At 38.1% G+C, this 15050-nt stretch overlaps 1 protein-coding gene across 1 annotated transcript in view; it reads right to left on the bottom strand.

Moving 5' to 3' along the window:
• L3MBTL4 (L3MBTL histone methyl-lysine binding protein 4) overlaps positions 1-15050 on the bottom strand; it is a 307787-nt gene that overhangs the window by 70159 nt on the left and 222578 nt on the right. The window lies entirely within an intron of this gene.

The raw sequence follows: 15050 nt of genomic DNA, 5'->3' as shown, positions 1-15050 counted from the left end.
CGCTACAGATGCTATGCTGTCTTACAGCGCTACAGATGCGATGCTGTCTTACAGCGCTACAGATGCGATGCTATGTTGTCTTACAGCGCTACAGATGCTATGATAGCTGTTGAAATTTTTCTAGACTAAAGTTGAGAATATTCATTATGTGCTCTTACTAGGCCACCAGCTTCCTTTCACTTGTCAGAATATCCTCCTCGAGTTAACTGTGGGTACCAAACTTCTGCCCTTAGAATCGTCTTTTAACCCAGTGCAAATAATTCTCTTCTTCTTCCCAAGAACTCCAGTTTGTCCCATCCCACCGTATGGATCACATTACCGCAGCAAATATTAGTGTCGTTACAAAGATAATAAGTACGTACAATCAGCTTTTAGTAAAAAAATTAATGCTTTCTTTTTAGGGCAGTTTTAGGTTTACAGAAACATTGAGCAGATAGTACAGAGGGTTCCCGTACACCCCCCTAGCCCCTAATCTCCCCAACAGTTTCCCCTATTGTTAATATCTTACATTAGTGGGGTACATTTCTTACAGTTGATATACCAATATTGATTCATTATTATTACAAACTGGACTCTACAGTTTACATTAGAATTCAGCTTTGTGTTACAGAGTTTTAGGGGTTGTGACTATTGTATAATGCTGTGCATATATCATTATGACGAATAAGTTTCATACAGAATAGTTTTACTTCCCTAAAACTCCCATGCTCCATTTAGCCACCCCTCCTTGCTTTCCCCAACCCCAAACTCCTAACAACCACTGTTCTTTTTTGCTTTTTCTATAGTTCTGCCTTTTATAGAATAGCATATACTTGGAATCATCCAGTATGTAGCCCTTTCAGACTGGCTTCTTTCAAGGAGTGAAATGCAATTAAGTTTCCTCCATGTCTTTTTGGAGCTCATTTCTTTTTATCGCTGAATAATATTCCATTGTATGGATGTACTAGAGTTTGTTTATCCAGTCATCTATTGAAAGACGTCTTGGTTGTTTCCAATTTTTAGCAATTATGAATAAAGCTTCTATAAACATTTGTGTGGACATAAGTTTTACACTAATTTGGGTAAATACCTAGAAGCAGAATTGCTGGATCATTTGGTCAGACTGTGGTTAGCTTTGTAAGAAACGGCCAGACTCTTCCAAAGTGGCCAAACCATTTGCATTCCCACCAGCAATGAATAAGAGTTCCTGTTGCTCCACATCCTCACCAGTTTTTTTGGATTTTAGCCATTCTAATAGGTGTGTAGTGGTATCACACTGTTGTTTCAATTTGCAGTTCCCTCATAAATATGATGTTGAGACTTTCTTCATAAGCTTATTTGCCATGTGTCTTCTGAGGTGTCTGTTCAGATCTTTGCTCTTTAAAAACTGGGTTGTTTTCTTATTGTTGAATTTTAACAGTTCTTTGTATATTTTGGACACAAGTCTCATATCAGATAAGTGTTTTGCAAATTTTTTCTCCCAGTCTGTGGCTTGTCTTTTAATTTGCTAACAGTTATCTGTCACAGAAAAGATTTTAGTTTTATTTTTAATAAATTTAGTTATTTTATTTATTTATTTTTGGCTGCATTGGGTCTTCATTGCTGCGTGTGGGCTTTCTCTAGTTGCGGTGAGCGGGGGCTACTCTTCGTTGTGGTGTGCAGGCGTCTCATTGCGGTGGCTTCTCTTGTTGCGGAGCATGGGCTCTAGGCGCATGGGCTTCAGTAGTTGTGGCACATGGGCTCAGTAGTTGTGGCTCACGGGCTCAGTAGTTGTGGCTCGCAGGCTCTAGAGCACATGCTCAGTAGTTGTGGCACACAGGCTTAGTTGCTCCGTGGCATGTGGGATCTTCCCAGACCAGGGCTCCAACCCGTGTTCCCTGCATTGGCAGGCGTATTCTTAACCACTGCACCACGAGGGAAGTCCTGATTTTAGTTTTAATACAGTCCAACTTATCAAGTTTCTCTTTCATGGGTCATGCTTTTGGTGTTGTATTTAAAAATTCATTTAAAACACAAGGTCATCTAGATTTTCTCCTACGTTGTCTTCTGGAATCTTTATAGTGCTGTGTTTTATGTATAGGTCTCTGACCCATTTTGAGTTTATTCCATTTTGAATTTGTTAAATTTATTCTTTCTTTTTTGTCTTCTCCCTCTTTTTCTCCTTTCTCTGATTTTAATTGAGCATTTTTTATGATTTGATTTTCTCTCCTCTTTAGCATATCAATTGTAATTCCTTTTACATTTTTATGGTGGTTGCACTGGAGTTTGCCATATGTATTTACAACTTCTTCAATCCTCTTTCCAATAACACCACATATAACGCTTCATGAGCAGCAACAAGCACCCTGTGACAGAGTATTCCCAAATCTTCCGTCCCGTCCCTATAATATTGCTGTCAACCGTTTCACCTACGCGTAAACTGTAATCATCCAATACATTGTTACTATTATTTTGAAAAGCACTTGAACAAACTGTCGTCTACTAGAGCAATTAAGAATATGAAAAACAGGAGATTTTATCTTACCTCCACTTTGTTCCTTCTCTAATGCTCTTTCTTTATATAGGTCTGAGTTTCCTACCTACAGAATTTACTTTCTCTCCAAAGAACTTCTTTTAACTTTTCTTGCAAGGCAGGTCTACTGGTGACAAATTCCCTCAGTTTTTGTCTGTCTGAGAAAGTCTTCATTCCTCCCTCACTTTTGAAGGATAATTTCATGGTGAACAGAATTGTTGGTTGCGGTGTTTTCTTTCAATACTTAATGTTTCACTCCACTCTCTTTTTGCTTGGATGGTTTCTGAAGAAAGTCCAATGTAATTCTTATCATTGCTCCTCTATAGGTAGGGTGTTTTTTTCTTTGTCTTCTTTCAAGATCTTTTCTGTCTTTGACTTTATTCATAGTTTGAATATGATATACTAGGTGTAGAATTTTGGGTATTTTTCCTACTTAGTGTTTTTTGTGCTTCCTGGATCTGTGCTTTGGTGTCTGTCACTAATTGTGGAAAATTCTCAGCCATTATTATGTCAAATATTTCTTCTGCTCCTTTTTATCTTTATTCTGGTATTCCCATTACATATATGCTACACCCTTTGCAATTGCCTCACCGTTCTTGGATATTCTGAAGCATCTTTTTAATTCCTTTTCTCTTTGCTTTTCAGTTTGAGAAGTTCTATTGACCTGTTTTCAAGCTTGCTGATCCTTTCTTTGGTCTCATCAAATCTGCTGATGAGCCTATCAAAGCCATTCTTCATTTCTCCTACAGTTATTTTTGATTTCTAGCATTTCCTGCTGATTCTTTTTTAGAGTTCCCATTCTCTGCTTATAGTACCCAGCTATTCTTGCATAGTTCTTACCATACATATCACAGTTATATAATTATATAACTACATCATAGATTCCAGTCTGATTATTCCAAAATATCTGCCATATCTGAGACTGGTTCTGATGCTTGCTTTATCTCTTTAGTCTGTGTGTTTTGTGTTGTTTTGTTTTGCCTCTTAGCATGCTTTGTAATTTTTGGTTGAAAGCCAGGCATGATGTATCAGATAATAGGAACTTAGGTAAAAGATCTCTGGTGTGAGATTTTATGTTAATACAGCTGGGAATTAGGCTGTGTTTGATTTACCTATAGGTGTCAGAGGCTTCAATTTCTTCTAGTGTCCTTTTTCCTTTCCCTGTTGTCTTTGGGTTTCCATAGAAACTCCTTCTTAAACGTAGTCTGTCTTACAGTTCTCTGTTGTAATATAAAGTTATTATAATGAAGCCCTATTAATGTCAAGGTATGTGGGGGGAAGTATTCTAGAGTCTTATGATTAAAACCACTTTTTTAATGGGCTTGAGTACCTGGACTGTGGCTTTTAAAAGAGTTTCTTGGCTTTTGTTTCCTTCTCTGATGTGAGACATATGGCTAGACGGGATTGGAGTTGTCTAATTGCCTTTCCTCAAGGACCTATAAGCCACTGGTAAAGTAGTTTCCCTTGAGGGCAGGACCTCAATTCTCTAATGGATCTAAGAAGAGTAGTTGATATTCAGTTTGTTCAGCTTTTTTCTTGTTGTGAAGTTGGAAGTGCTAACTTACAAACTCTTTACATGTCAGAGCTGAAGCCAACAATCTGCTTTTTCACTGTGATCATTCCCATGGACAATGTCAGTGAGGAGGCTTTACAGAGTCATTTCTGTCTTCAGTTCCCTGTGACAGCAAGTCCTTAGGGCCTGAACCCCGAGAAGGCCCTTAAAATTCAGTATGCATATAGCTCATAGTATAAGTAGGTCATTTTACTAAATAATATAATACATAGTGTGATCACTGATCATTTTCTATGTTTCTATTCATCCTTTACCACATAAACTGAAAATGGCAGAATATGTTTTCACCAAATTTCAAGGAGATATTAGTGATAGACTCTAACCTACTGCAGGAATCATGTAGTGAGCATGAGATTCATTGTTGGGGATCATGGGGCACTTCCAAGAGCTGGGCAATCATCACCTGTGGAACTGCTACTGGGGTCAGTGCCTGTCTGAGGAGTCACACCACACAGAGTAAGACAGATGCCTTGGACAGACAAACACTAATTTCAAACGTGAGTCTCAAGGAAAAACAAGCAAACAAACCACAAAGCCCCAAACCAAAAACCCAGAGCAGATACAGGGACCAACTTGTCAATAAACTCCTTCTCTCACAGGCAAGTCCCATGCATGCTCCACGGTGAGCAGCAACAATTTATTCATTCAGTGGTGGTTAAAGATCTTTAAAGCATGCACAGAAACAACAACTTCTGTGATTACCACAAAACTCGTAGCACTAACTCCAGCCCTTTGCACAGACTTGCAGCCTAATCCTGTTAATTAAAAATTCCTGGTAAACAGAAGCACAGAGGCTGCCCAGAAGGCTTTTAATGTGTGTGTAAAAAACCAGTGAGTTTTGTAAATCTGAGTAGAGTACTAAGTGAAATGAAAAGATGTCCAAGAATATTTGTGCCTTTTTAACCTATGCAGGAGGCCCGCAAGTTGTGGCTTCCTGATATACTGCTTAAGGCTTTCTTGTCTTCATTCTTTGGTTCCCCAGTTGTGGTTTTTCTTCTTCCCAGTAGTTTGATGATATTTATCTGATTGCTCTTATTTTCCTCAGTCCCTCTTGACTCTGACTTTCTGGTGATACCTCAGCACTGACTTTCTTCCACTGGGTTCGGATTCCTCTAGAACAAGGCAGCACCCACAGTTCTGTGCATGAAGACAGTCTTGGACACACACACGTAATATCACTGATGATAGAGCTTTTAAATTTCAAGTATACAACAGAATTTCCTATATGAAGGTTGTATTCAAATGAGTACGAAAAAAGATGGATTGTTTTTTAAATGATATTGAAATAATTCAGAAAAACAACGATAAGCTGGTATATTACCTTAATCCTCATCAAAACCAATTCAATACAGAGTACAGATTTAAATGTTAAAAATAAGAGGCCATAGCTTTCCTAACATAATACTTGAGTAAACAGTTGTATGACTTTGATGTTGGAATAAGAATGAAATAAAAGCTATAAACCATGAAAGAAAAACCCAATAAATTAGATGACATGAAAACTTATTTTTAGTTAAGAAATGAAAAGAAAAAGTATACAAGGTGGGAGCACGTACAAAAATTACTGGTAAGATATGTAACAGAGTGAATTGGTATCCATAATAAATTAAGCCAACTTCAAATCTATAGTAATAACATAAGCAATTTAAAAAATGGACAAAGGACAGGATAAGCAATTAACAAAAAACATGACTGACATGGAAAAATAAGAAACTTCATTATTAAAGAAAAATGCTTAAAAGTATGATATTTTTCTTCTATCAATTGGTAAGGTAAAAGAGGTAAAACAGTCATTGTTTGCAAGGTTAGAGTGAAGTAATTACTCTCATACATTATTAAGAGTGTAAATAGCTACAGACACTTAAAAGCCAGGCTGAAATAATACTCATAATTTATAATGTGTGTACTTTTTGATCAAATAATTTCACATTCAGATATTAATCCTATACAAATACTCCCACAAATGCCCACATATGATGGTACAAGAATTTACCGTGTCTTTGTTTTAAATGTAAAGACTGAAAATAATAAAAATGTTCATGAATGAGCATTTGATTAAATACATTATGGTAGAATCACCCAGTGAAATTCTTTGTGACCATTAAGCAAAGATATGGTAGGAATTCCACTCCAAATTATGATGGAATAGCTTTAGTAGAACAACTTTCCTACAAAGAATGACAAGGAAAGCAAGCCTACAGGTGATTCAGATACTGATATTATAGGGCACAGAATTAATAACTGCAACTGATGTGTTTAAGAAGTTAGATGGCAAAATAGAGAATTTTACTAAATAACTAAAATTATTTTAAAAATAATGTGTATGGAAATTCCAGAACTGAAATATATAAAGAGTTAATTAAAAATTCACTGGATGGGTGTCATAGCAGTTCGGAGGCAGCTAAAGAGAGCATTAGTGATTTTGAAGAAAGGTCAGTAGAAAAAAATCCAAGCTGAAGCACATAGTTTAAAAAGGAAGGAAATACAGAAAATAGCATAGCACCCATATGAACAAGAAAAAGTCTAAAATGTGTAGATAGAGTCTCACAAAGGAGGAGAAGGGAGAGAATGGAGCATAAGCAACATTTGAAGAGATAATGGTTAATAAATTTTTCAAAGTAATGAAAGACATATACTCACAGACTTAAGAAGCACTATGAATCCCCAAAAGACAGAGAGAGAAGTACACTTCATAATAAAACTGCTGAAAATCAAAGACAACCGCAAAATCTTACAAGCAGCCAGACAAACTAAGATATGCTCTAAGACACACTTCCCTCAAAGGAGACACACTGAAGCTACAGCAGACTTCCAGAGGGAAACCATGGGGGTCAGAGACAATGGTATGTTACCTATAAGGCCTGAAAAAAAATCAACTATCAATGCAAAATTACATAACCAGCAAAAATATTATTCAAAAGTTTAGGCAAAACAAAAACATTTCTGGACAAGAAAAACTTACTTTTTAAAAAACATAGCTAGAAGACACGCTAAAAGCAATGCAAGAGAGTTTTTCAGACAGAGGAAAAATGATCCTACACAAAGATGTGTATTTTACTAGCTAGACCATCTACTAAAAATATTAAAAGTGCATAACCAACAAGCTAATATAGGAAAAATGGTATAATAAAATAAATTCTTGGTTAATAAAAAATAAAGCAAGAAGTACAGTAAGTCCCCTACACATGAGCCTTCCAGTTGCGAACTTTCAAAGATGCAAACATGCGTTAGCACGTCCAATCACGTAAGTCAGTTCACGTGTCTGGCGTACATTGTCACGTGCATGCATCCTCTACAAGTGGTTGTGCTTCTGTGTACTTTACTGTACGCTACTGTATAGAGTACAGTAGTACAGTACCTTTTTTTCAAGCCCAGGATGTCTGGAAGCAAGCATAAAAGCAGTGGTGATGTAGCTGGTACTGCTAAGAAGCTCCAAGTGAGAACAATGGAGACAAAAGTGACAATAGTTGAGAGAGTGGAGCAAGGCGAAAAGATGGAGGACGTTGTTCATTCTTATAACATTCAACCGTCAGCAGGATTCTGAAGAACAAGGACAAGATCATGGAACATGTGAATTCTGCTGTGCTGGTAATACCGAAGAGGTGTGGAAAAGTGATGGAGGAGATGGAGAAACGTCTCAGCGTGTGGATGCAGGATCAGCATCAGCGCTGAGTCCTGCTCAGCTTAATGCTGATTCAAGAGAAAGCCAGAAGCCTTCATGAAGACTTGAAGAAGAAACACGGTGAAGAATCAGAGGGCACATGGCTGGTTTCATCAGTCCAAGGCTAGAACCAGCCTTCACAACGTAAAAGTAAGTGGTGAGGCAGCGCGTGCAGATATGGTAGCTGCCCAGGAACTTCCTGAAATGCTTCAAGAAATTACTGAAGAAGGTGCATATTTATCTGAGCAGGTTTTTAACGTGGATGAGACAGGACTGTTTTGGAAGAGGATGCCAGACTGAAGTTACATCAGTAAGGAGGGAAAGTTGATGCCAGGCTATAAAGCAGCAAAGGATAGGCTAACTCTGTTGTTCGGTGGCAATCCTTCCTGCGATACGAAGCTGAACTCTCTCTTATTTATCATTCAGAGAACCCAAGAGCCCTTAAAAACCCAGCCAAGGGCTCTCTTCCCGTCGTGTGGAAGAGTAACCCCAAAGCCTGGGTTACATAGGCCGTTTTCCAGGACTGGTTTTTCCACCACTTTATCCCGAAGGTAGAGAAATACTGCTTGCAGAAGGACGTCCCACTCAACATTCTTCGGTCACTTGACAATGCTCTGGGCCGCCCCCATTCACGGACGACTTTCATCCCAACGTCAAAGTAGTGCATCTGCCACTGGATACTACGTCGCTCATCCAACCTATGGGGCCAGGGAGTTATAGAGACTTTCAAGCAATATTATTTACGCCACACTTTTTTTGTCAGGCGGTAAAGGCGAGTGACGAATCAGGGACAACCTTGCAACAATTTTGGAAGGACTGTAACATCTACAAGGCCAAAAAGACATTGACTTTGCTTGGCGTGAGGTTATGGCTGTCACCACGAGAGGGGTTTGGAAGAAACTCTGCCTACAGTTTGTTCGTGATTTCTGTGTATTTGAGAAAGTGGATGAGGAGGTCCAAAGAGGTCTTCAGCAACTTAGTGACCCTCAGAGAGAAGCTGGAGCGAGATCAACAAGAGGACGACTTCACCGAACTCCTTGCCGTGCAACACGAAGCGCTTACAGAATTGGAGGCCCAGAGAAAGGAGGAACAGGAAGAAGAAGTAACTGAAGAACTGAAGAGATTCACGATGCAGGAAACGGCAAGGGGATTTTCTTTCTTTCTTTCTTTATGAAGAGATTCACGATGCAGGAAACGGCAAGGGGATTTTCTTTCTTTCTTTCTTTATGAAGAGATTCACGATGCAGGAAACGGCAAGGGGATTTTCTTTCTTTCTTTCTTTATGAAGAGATTCACGATGCAGGAAACGGCAAGGGGATTTTCTTTCTTTCTTTCTTTATGAAGAGATTCACGATGCAGGAAACGGCAAGGGGATTTTCTTTCTTTCTTTCTTTATGAAGAGATTCACGATGCAGGAAACGGCAAGGGGATTTTCTTTCTTTCTTTATGAAGAGATTCACGATGCAGGAAACGGCAAGGGGATTTTCTTTCTTTCTTTCTTTATGAAGAGATTCACGATGCAGGAAACGGCAAGGGGATTTTCTTTCTTTCTTTCTTTATGAAGAGATTCACGATGCAGGAAACGGCAAGGGGATTTTCTTTCTTTCTTTATGAAGAGATTCACGATGCAGGAAACGGCAAGGGGATTTTCTTTCTTTCTTTCTTTATGAAGAGATTCACGATGCAGGAAATGGCAAGGGGATTTTCTTTCTTTCTTTCTTTATGAAGAGATTCACGATGCAGGAAACGGCAAGGGGATTTTCTTTCTTTCTTTCTTTATGAAGAGATTCACGATGCAGGAAACGGCAAGGGGATTTTCTTTCTTTCTTTATGAAGAGATTCACGATGCAGGAAACGGCAAGGGGATTTTCTTTCTTTCTTTATGAAGAGATTCACGATGCAGGAAATGGCAAGGGGATTTTCTTTCTTTCTTTCTTTATGAAGAGATTCACGATGCAGGAAACGGCAAGGGGATTTTCTTTCTTTCTTTATGAAGAGATTCACGATGCAGGAAATGGCAAGGGGATTTTCTTTATTTGAGGAGGCACTGTTAGTTTTTGAGGCACAAGACCCGAATGTAGAATTGGTACACGAAGGCTGCAGCAGCCGTGCAGAATGCAATCCAGCGCTACCGTGTCATCTATGATGAGAAGAAAAGAGCTACTACCCAGACGTCACTGGATCACTTTTTCAAGAGGGTAGACAGAATTGAATCCAGCAAGGAACCAGAACCTGTGCCGTCAACATCAGGCGTGAGTGAAAGTGCAGCCTGCCCTCTGTCTCCTATTGCCGACGATCTGATCCTTCAGCTCTACCATCTCCCACCTCCTCTCCCTCCTCCAGTCAGTAACTCTTCTTGCCTGTTCACTCGATGCCAGCCCCTGTATGCCAGCTGTTGTACTGTACTACTGTACTTTTCAAGGTATTGTACTGTAAGATTAAAAACATTTTCTTTATTTTTTATATTTGTTTTTTTATGTATTGTTTGTGTGAAAAGTATTATAAACCTGCTACAGTATAGTACTATTATATAACTGATTGTGTTAGTTGGGCACCTAGGCTAACTTTGTTGGGCTTATGAATAAATTGGACTCATGAATGTGCTCTCAGAATGGAACTTGTTTGTACGTAGGGGACTTACGGTATAAAAATTAAATATAAAATATAAAAAAGCAAAAAAATATATAAAATATAAAAAAGCAAGAACACAAAACTGTTGAGAAAGATAAAAAACAATCATTAAAACGATGGCTATAAACCCAACCTAACAGCAGTAACATTACAAATGTATTAAATACTCTAATAAACAGACTACTATCATCAGACTGAATGTCAAAGTAAATATCACACGCCACTTAAAAGAGATACACTGAAGCACAGGACAATGTCGGTCACTTGATTTATGATGAACAGTAGGGGAAAGGAAGGGTTTTTAAAAAAATTAATGATGCTGGGTCAACTGAATATTCACAGAAAAAGTAAATCTTGATGCCTATGCTTCATCAGGTATAAAAAATAATGTCCAGGTGCACTGTAGATATAAATGTGAAAGAAAAACAATGATTCTAGAACAAAGAATAACAGAACACAGTAATGACCGTGCAACAGGCAGGTGTTTTAAACATGACACTGAAGTGCTAACCACAATAGAAAGGACTGACGGACGGTATCGAAATGTGGAATTTCTATTCCTCACAAGGCACCACTGAGAGTGAAAGGCAGATCACAGGCTGGAGAAGAAATCTGCAACACATCTATCCAGCAACGGACTCATGTACAAATACAAAGAACTACTGCATTTCAATAAGAACAATACAACCTAAAAGATGTATTTCACAAAAGAGAATGTTCAAATAGCCAACAAACATGAAAACGTGTTCAAGTTCATTAGGCTTCAGGGAAATGCGAAATTAGAAGCATAATTAAATAATACCGTAGACCCAAAAGAATGGCTAAAATTAAAGTGACTGACAAAAACTAACTGCCGGCAGGGATGGCAGGGATGGAGAGTACCTGCAATTTCCACGCTGTGCTGCGAGGAACGTACTGGGACAACCGATTTGTAAACATATTTGACACCAGCTCCTGAAGGTGAACTTATACAAACCCAGTTACCCAGGAGGACCATTATTAGGTATGTGCCCTACGGAAATGCATACACATATCCACCAAATCACATACGAGAATGTTCCTAGTGGTACCATTGGTAAGAGAGCAAAACTGAAAACAACCAGCACTAAAATAAATAAATTGTGGTTATCACCATAAAATTGAACAACATGCAGTAATGAGTATACACAAACCATGATTTGGATGGATCTTACAAACATCCTGTTAGCAAAAGTCAGACATGAAAGAGCACATACTGTGTGATTACATTTATACAACGTTCAAAATCAGGAAAAAGTAACTGATAGTGACAGAAATCAGAAGTGTGACCATGGCAGGAGGTGGTAACTGCATGGAATAAGGTGAGCTTCCATCAGCTTCTTTTCTTGACCCAAGATTAAGTGGATGTGATCTCTTGTGGACGTGGGTACAATTTTTACTTAGGAAAAAAAAAAAAAAGAACCTAGCAGATGTATGTGCACTGACTTAGGAAGACAGTCATGATGCATCAGCAAGTGTAAATAAAGATCACCAAATACACTATGATTCTATACTGGTAAAGAAAACAACAAGGTGAATTGTTACATCCAAAATAAATCTATGAAGGATTTATTAACAATGTTTATCTCATATTTTTTGCTTTGTGAAATTTTGGGGTTTTTAAAAAAGTGAACATTCGTTACACATTTGGGGCCAAAAATAATCAATAGTAAGAAACCCCCCCAGTTTCCCAGCTGAACACTCCACAAGACCAAAGCTGCCCCTAGGGTGGGACAGCGTGGTGGCCCTGCAGGACATCTGCCTGTGGTCCAGTAGTTAGGTTTGGGCGGGTGCTCTGGTCCAGGGGTCTCTGAGGGGCAGGGGGGCAGATCGCGTGGGTGAGCAGGTCTCTTGGACTCAAGGAAACGCGCTTTCATAGCCTCACTCAAACTTGTTTTCAGAGGAGCAGATTTAACGCAGTTCTTAGCGGAACAGTCCAGAGCAGAGGGAAAAACCTGACAGGCCACTGCGCAGAAGCCAATTCCATTCCAGAGAAGGGACATGTTTGGAGTCGCTCTGTGCTCATGCCTTATTTACTTAGCAAAGGGCACAAAGGCTAATTACCACCTGCCACATCTCAGGTGTAACACCCAATAAGCTTCCCTGCAAACCTTCAGATGAGTTAAGACAGACTCCTATTTACTTCTGTTAATTTTATTACCAAACATCCTTCAAGACAATCATGCTTTCCTCAACCAATTTACATCATTATAAACTAAATGTTTCTATAATCTGATCTAATTCTTTGGAAAAGGAAAAATGTTGAATCTCTAAGAAGTATGCTGGAAAATAATGATGGCCTTTAAAATACTTTCCATTATATCTGCCAAGCATATCAACTGTGAATAAAATGATTTAGAAAATGAAGATGTTTCCAAGTAAATATTGAAAACATGCCAAAGATATGAAGAGGAGAAGCTACATGTGCTCGTGTACACATGTGCAGACAATCTCTAAAGCTCAAAGGTATACTATTTTCCCTCACGGGAGAAATGAGGAACAGATTTTAACTCATTTTCCTTAAAAAAAAAAAAAAAAAGGAAAAAAATTCCTAATGAATTAAAGAATGTGTTTATTCAAATCTATGGCCAGACTGAAGAAACAAAAAACAAAGGTAAGGATTTAGAAATTATACTCAGATTTATAGGCTTACAGAAAATAACAGGGAAATATTAAATAATCACTTAGTGTCACGGTAGCAACATATTTATTCTCATTATTTTGTCTCATCCAGGTTAGAACCAGAGAAAATGAGCTTAATTATAATAACAAGGGTTAGATCAATATGAGGAAGAACCACTTTGGGTGACAAAAGGCTAGACAGAGAGCAGGTGCTAAATAAATCCTGCTCGGATGAACCCTGAAGGCATCTTCTCAACAAGAAGCACAGTGGCCCTGGCAGCACGCGCTCTGCACCAGGCAGGGGCTCCTTGTCATTAATGTCCCGGGTCTGTGAACACAGACCTTCTCTGGGAGGAAATCAAATGTTTAAATTAAGAAGCACGGTAAATGCACTAATAAATAAACACATGTGGTTATGAACGTTTTATAAACTACACAGAAAAGCACAGGTGCTTACTAAACAAGATGGATTTCATCTTTCACATTATGCAGTTGCATTTTGCTAGGGATATTTCCTATATTTATAAGGATGACCCTCATTAGTATTTTACTGTGTGAACTACTAAACTGACTGTGTATTTGTTTTAACAGGAACGTATACATAATTACTCTGTGGAGATACTTTCAAAAGTGTCAAAATGTGAATTGAGACACTGACGCTTTTTTAGGGCTCTTCATGCAGTTCCAAACATGTTGTTTACAGAATGAAGGCTGGTAAAATGGATTAGAACATTTGTATAGAGCAGCTTCCAAAATATCAGTTATTTATTTCATCTTATTTAAAGAGATGTTCCTATCTAGTTTATTATGTAGAAATTCTTCTGGCTAGGGAGACACATATAGATGCACAATCCAAACAGAGTAACTTAACTTCCCTCCTTTTTCTGAGGAAAAGATTCCTCCCCGCTTTGTGGATGAGATAAAATCAAGCGTTCTTCCAGTTACGAGAGGAGCTTGGCCCTGCCTGAGATCAGCCCACAGAATCCACAGCCCTTATGGACCCTCCTACACTGGTGGTGGGAATGTAAATTGGTGCAGCCACTGTGGAAAACAGTATAGAGGGTTCTCAAAAAACTAAAAATAGAACTACCATATGACCCAGTAATTCCACACCTCAGTATATATTAGAAAAAAATAAAAACACTAATTCAAAAAGATATATGCACCCCAATGTTCACAGCAGCATTATTTACTATAGCCAAGATATGGAAGCAACCTATGTGTCCATCAACAGATGAATGGATAAAGAAGATGTGGTTATATACACAACGGAATATTACTCAGCCATAAAAAAAAGAACACAGTTTTGCCATTTGCTGCAACATGGATGGACTTGGAAGGCATTATGCTAAGTGAAATAAGTCAGACAGAGAAAGACAAATGTCGTATGATATCACTTATATGTGGAATCTAAAAAATACAATAAACTAGTGAATATAACAAAAAAGAAGCAGACTCACAGATACAGAGAACAAGCTAGTGGTTACCAGTGGGGGGAAGGGGCAATATAGGGATGCGCAGTAAGAGGTACAAACTATTAGATATAAAATAAGCTACAAGTATATATTGTACAACACGGGAAATATAGTCAATATTTTATAATAACTATAAATGGAGTGTAACCTTTAAAAATTGTGAATCACTATATTCTACCCTGGTAACTTATATAATATTGTACAGCAACTATACTTCAATTAAAAAAAAAAGAAGTCACAGCTCTTTTGTTCAATGACTGCAAAGCACACTCCTTTTCTCTTAAGAAAAGTCGAATGGGTAATTGTATTGGAGATGAAGTGCAATGAAACCAAATTGTACTAACTTGAACTTTTAGCCAAATCAGGAGAAAACTCACTAATTTTCTTTTCCTCTAGAAGATAAACAGATCTCCTACCATGTTCTGGAAGATACAAACATGTAGAACTACACTGCTGAAGACATAAAAATACAACTTACCAACATTTTTATCTGACCAAAGAAAAATCATTGCACCAAATTAACACCCAAGAGGAAATTTATTCCTTAGCTTGCTACAGTATAACCTCAAAATTATACAT

The sequence above is a fragment of the Eschrichtius robustus genome, chromosome 14, assembly GCF_028021215.1.
Source record: "Eschrichtius robustus isolate mEscRob2 chromosome 14, mEscRob2.pri, whole genome shotgun sequence".
NCBI classification, from domain to species: Eukaryota; Metazoa; Chordata; class Mammalia; order Artiodactyla; family Eschrichtiidae; genus Eschrichtius; species Eschrichtius robustus.
This window is presented reverse-complemented; position numbering and strand designations above follow the sequence as displayed.